The 5,841-nt window shown below is 39.1% G+C and overlaps 1 protein-coding gene across 2 annotated transcripts in view; it reads right to left on the minus strand.

The window, feature by feature from the left end:
- Positions 1–5,712, minus strand: part of FGFR1OP2 (FGFR1 oncogene partner 2) — a 33,520-nt gene extending 27,808 nt beyond the window's left edge. For both annotated transcript variants that reach the window (XM_045873727.3, XM_045873726.3), the window contains exon 1: positions 5,460–5,712. The gene's annotated coding sequence lies outside the window, so the exon portion shown is untranslated. The remainder of the gene's footprint in view (positions 1–5,459) is intronic.
- Between the last annotated feature and the right edge of the window lie 129 nt (positions 5,713–5,841).

The following is a 5,841-nucleotide window of genomic DNA, read 5'->3' on the forward strand; positions in this document are numbered from 1 at the left end:
GAAAATCTTTGTGACCTGGGATTAGGCAAAGATTTTTTAGACATGATTCATGAAGCCTGATTCATAAAAAAAAAATAATAATAATAGACTAGACTTCATCAAAACTAGAAACTTTTGTTCTGGGAAAGGCACTTTAAGACAATCTGAAAAGACAAGCTACAGACTGGAAGGCAAAATTTGCAAATCATATATCTGACAAAGGACTTTATAATACATAAAAAACTCTCAGAACTAACCGTAAGAAAATCATCCAATTTTTAAAACGAGCAAAAAATTTTAACACTTAGCCAAAAAGAGATAAAGATGGCAAATAAGCACATGAAAATATGTTCAACATCATTAGCTATTAGAGAAATGCAGTTAGAACAATGAGATCCACTATACCCCTATTAAGATGGCTAAAATAAAAAGTACTGACATTCCAAGTGCGATAAGGATACAGTGTGACTGGAACTGTCATACAATGCTGGTGACAATGCAAAATGATATGGCTATTTCAGAAAATGGTTTGGCAGCTTCTTACCAAGTTAAATATCTAGCTACCATATGACCTCGCTCTACTACTTCTGGGCATTTACTGTAGAGAAATGAGTGGATAAGCAAACTGTAGTACAGCAATAATATGGAATGAGGTACTGATATAGACAACAATATAGATGAGTCTCAAGGGCATTAATGTTGAGTAAAAGAAGATAGTTTCAAAAGGTTACATATTGTTTCCATTTACCTGGCACTACCAAAAAGACAAAACTACAGTGTACTTCCTGTCCCCAAGGTTTTGCCTTTGTCATTAATTCATCTGGTTGTTATTTGCATGTTTGGTATAAGGAAGCTATCTACTTATATTTTCTTTGTCTTATGGGGACAACTAGTTGCCCCAGTCTCATTTATTGTACATTTTCCAGCACTGACTTTTTTTCTATTGAAATATATTTGACATATAACATTATGTAAGTTAAAGGTGTACAACACACTGATTTGTTATTTATATACTGTAATATGATTGCCATTGTAATGATAATTAGCATCTCTACCATGTCACATTATCTCTCTCTTATGATTAGAATACCCATACTCATTTTATTTTATTTTATTTTATTTTTTTAATTTTATTTATTTATTTATTCATGAAAGTCAGAGAGAGAGAGTCAGAGGCAGAGGGAGAGAAGCAGGCTCCCCGCCTAGCAGGGAGCCCGATGCGGGACTCGATCCCAGGACCCTGGGATCATGACCTGAGCCAAAGGCAGACGCTTAACCGTCTGAGCCACCCAGGCGCCCCACCCATACTCATTTTAATGCCACACTTGTTTTTTCAATAAATGTATGGGTATGTTTTTGAGCTCTCTATTCTACCTCTGGGTCTTTTTATCTATCTCCACATCAGTACTATGCTGCCTCCACTGTTATAGTTGTAAAATATACCCTTACTATCTGGCACGGCAAGTAACCCTTTTCTCTTTCAAAATTGTTTACTTATTCTCAGATTTCTCTTCTAATTCAATCCAAATGGACCTCCAGGGGTGCCTGGGTGGCTCAGTTGGCTAAGCGTTGGACTCTTATTTCCCTCCAGGGGCACCTGGGTGGTAATTCTTGATTTCTGGCTCAGGTCATGATCTCAGGGTTATGAGATGGAGTCCTGCAGCAGGCTGGGGGTGAAGACTGCTTAAGAGTCTTTCCTTCATCCTATGCCCCTCTCCCTCTCTAAAAAATAATTAAAACAACAACAGCAACAACAAAACCAAATGGACCTCCAGAGCACTCTAGTTCAGACTGCTAGATATTAATTTTAATTAATTCAAACTGTTGGTAGATTTCTGAACCCAAGGAATACTACCTTAAATTCTTTTGGTCAAGAGGACAAGTGTTATTCCCATTTCATCAATAAGGAAATAGACTCAGGGATCCCAAATGTAAGCAGCTGAATGACAGTACCAGGCAGCAAGGAAGGAGCCAAGCTAGAATTTCTGATCCTGAGTCTAGTGCTCTACTCAAACCAGGTGGATCCTCAGGACCGTTTGTTTTTAGCTTTGTAAAAACCATCTGTCTCCCTGGGTGAAAAAACAAAGCAAATTCCCTGAACCTGCTTCACCAATGGGATTGCCAAGATATTAGAAAAACTGTGTATCAAGCCAGGAATAGAAAATAAATAAATAGAAAATAAATAGAAAAAAAGTAAATGAAGAAAAGATAAAAACCTCCAAATTCCAAATTATTTTCCCTTATGGTTAATAAAAACCTACCATCCATTTTAACTAGGCATCACAATTATAAAACCAATTAATGTTTACTGACAGGTTTTTTGAAATTACAATTAACATCCACTTTGAAAAAAACCTACTCTTAGACTGCATAATGAAATACTGTCAAAATGAACTATATTTAAAATTTGCTTTGTAACTACAAAAATATACCTATTCAGAAAAAGGAATTATAAACATCAGGTAATTGAAAGCATAATTTTGTTAACAGTTCAGAAAGATAGTGACACAGAGTTTCTAAGAATCTGCATGTTCATTTCCTGTATGTGAAACAACAGAAAAGTTTAAAATATTTTATAACATGCATTTACTTTGCCACCTTTTCTGAAAATCATTGTTTTCTCCCCCTTTTTTGGCTAGTAAGTGGAGTGGCAAGAAGACTGTTTTCCAAACTCTCTAACGATTGTTAAATATTTAAAAATAGACTCCAGTAAAAAAAGGGAGTATTTTCCATTTATCTGCCTGTTTTTATAGTGCTTGTCATAACTGGTCATGGTGCACTTACATTATTTTCTATAGGTAGGCCCAAATTATAAGTGAAATTTTTCTAAAGTAGGTTTTCCCCTGCCTGCATTAGCCACACTCTCGCCCACTTTGCCAACCAAAGATATCGGCAGACTCCTGGCAGAAGATTCAGAACATTCTGCTGCTCATAAAAGAGAAACCACCACCCACTCAAGACAGCAACTGCCAGCTGTTTAGTTTTACATTTTGGTCAAGAAAAATTTAAAGAAATTCAAGTCACTCTTCTTTCTCTTTTACCCACAAATCCACTATCCCATAGCTGGACATACACAGAAATACTGTGACTACTGATACACCATGAATCTGTCTTTAAATATTAACAACCTAGTTTAGTTAAAAAATTTTATTGGACTGTTCAGGCAGGTGCCACAAATATTAATTAGTAGAGAATATTAACAGATACATATGGAGGGGCACCGGGTGGCTCAGTCAGTTAAGTGTCTGTCTTTGGCACAGGTTGTGATCTCAGGGTCCTGGGATGGAGTCCCACACTGGGCTCCCTACTCAGTGGGGAGTCTGCTTCTCCTACTCACCCTCCCTCTCTCTCTCTCAAACAAATAAATAAAATCTTTTTTTTTCTAAAAAAGACACATGTAAAGAGAAAAATAAAAAGGCATAGTTATGGCTTTCTTAGAAACTTTAAAGAAATCATGAATATATTTAAATTACATATATAAATAAGCATCTTATACAGACAATATGTTACTGTATTTGAAAGCACAGAAAATTTTCACGATCTTTGAAAATGATGGAAACATTTGGAGCTTTATGAAGAAGCTTTACAAAGAAGATAAAATTTTAAAGGTTTTTTTTTTAAGATTTATTTATTTATTTGACAGACAGAGAGAAAGCCAGAGACAGAACACAAGCAGGGGGAGTGGGAGAGAGAGAAGCAGACTCCCGCAGAGTGGGGAGCCCGACTCGGGGCTCGATCCTAGGACCCTGGGATCATGACCTGAGCCGAAGGCAGACGCTTAACGACTGAACCACCCAGGCGCCCCGAAGATAAAATTTTGAAGTTGGAAGGAACAGAATTTGAAAGGACCCAGGAGAATTTTTTTTTTTTACCTTAGAATTGTAGCTAAATATGAGTTGCATATACATACAGATTCAAACAGGTATGACAGGTCAAGGAACTAACCTAATCCAAACCAGTTATTTATAACCTATGGGCCACGGAATCACTGGTAGAGTTACATGGATGGACACACACCAAGTATGATCTTTAGTCTAAAATATTTTTCTCATACATATAAGTATTTCTCTATTTTTCATATAGACAGATGCTAGTATAATAAAATATAAAATCATTTAAAAGCACAGCAATTTTTTTCCATTATGCATAATCTCAATCAATGAATACTATAAGTACAATTACTTGTATGTTAGGGGTACAGAGTTTCTCATATTCAAAACAGGTCAGGGGCCTTTAGCTAACATACAAGGCTCCTTCTGGCTCTAAAATTCTGTGATTTTAAGAGCACTAAGGACTCCTATTATGAATCTTTATAACTATTACATTGTAAGTATCTATACAAATTTACAAATATATATATAAATGATGCCTGCTATGCCCCCAAGCACTGGACTAGCTTTTGTTACAAAGATGAACAAGCCAGGATTCCAGACTTAATCTCAAACTGACACAAGAGACAGATACATGAACAAATAATACAGCCTAAAAAAAATACTGCAGAAGAATTATTTCAAGTGTTCTGGGAGCACGATGGTATTATTAATATCACCTGGGGGAGTCTGAGAAGACAAGGATCTATGAATTGGGTCTTGATAGGTGAGGAGTGGGGTAGAAAGAGTAAGCATTCTAGGCAGATGGTACAGCACATACAAAGGCATAGAGTTGTGAAAGTGCATGACATATTTGGGCAGCAAGTTCTGGTATGGTTGGATATTAAGGTATTTGAAGGAAAAGCAAGAGGAGACTAAAATATAAAATGGACTGGAACAGATAGTTAAAGGTCCTGAATGATATGCTTACCAATTAAGACTTAATTCCATTAGGCATAGGGTTCTGAGAAAGTTTAAGGAAAGGAGTGATATAAACAGATTTTAGGATGATAACTCTATGGAAGGATGATGGTGGAGAAACTAGTGTGGGGGGGGGTTGGGCAACTGCAATTATTCTGGTGAAAGAAGGAATAATATAGAGCAGAGAGAGCGGAAATGCAGAATCAAGGATAAAGGTTTCCAATTGGGACAGGAGGGTGGATACCATTATCAGAGATGGGATACAGAAGAAAAACAGGAAGAGTAGTATTCCTTGGAAGGCAGTTTCAAGAAAGAGGGAAGAGTTATATCCACGTAATATGCTGCAAAGCTGTAAACTGAAAACCGAAAGGGTCCCTCTTCCCTCCTCTCAGTGGTAAGTTCCCAGGTGGGTTTAGGCAGGAAGAAAAGAGAAACGGAAGATGCGTCCAGACAAGGTTAGGGCAAGGATTCAAGAAACTTTCCGCACCCCAGACCCGGAAAGAGGAGCTCACAGCTGGGGCCCGGGAAAAGGAAGTACCGCTCCAAGAAGCGGGTAAGCAGCACAGGGAAACGGCTAGGGCTAGGCGGGCGGCCAGCAGTTCCAGAGATGCAAAGCACCACAGCGGCCCAGGGAAAGGGAACTTCCGACTCCCTACGCCCGCTCCTGTCCCTCGATTTATTTCCACTTACTCTGGTCTCAATCCCTCGCAGCCGTCAGTTGTGGCGTTAGGACTCAAAGCTTCTGCTAACAGGGGCCTATGCACCCAAGGGAAAAGACTCCTCTCGCCTGTTCAGCTTCTTCAGCGAGCAGACGCAGAACCCAGCAGAGACAGTCAGTAGAAGGGCGGCTGCAGGGGTCAGCAGAGCTCAGCCCCATCACTGGCCCGAGGAAAACCTCCACTGACCGTCTCGGACCAAAGCGCTCAGAGCGCTCAAGCATCGCGAGATTTCCTGCCTCACGTTACCGTGGGGGCCAGAGCCGAGAGATTTATTTGCGCCTTCTCGCAGACATGCGCGAGAGGTGGGGCGGTTCCCTTCTACGTTCTTCCCCATCAGTCTACTCAGGCTTTTG

Source organism: Mirounga angustirostris, unplaced genomic scaffold (assembly GCF_029215605.1).
Source record: "Mirounga angustirostris isolate CCGP_5_RB_7025 unplaced genomic scaffold, mMirAng1.0.hap1 SCAF_5, whole genome shotgun sequence".
In the NCBI taxonomy this organism is placed as follows: Eukaryota; Metazoa; Chordata; class Mammalia; order Carnivora; family Phocidae; genus Mirounga; species Mirounga angustirostris.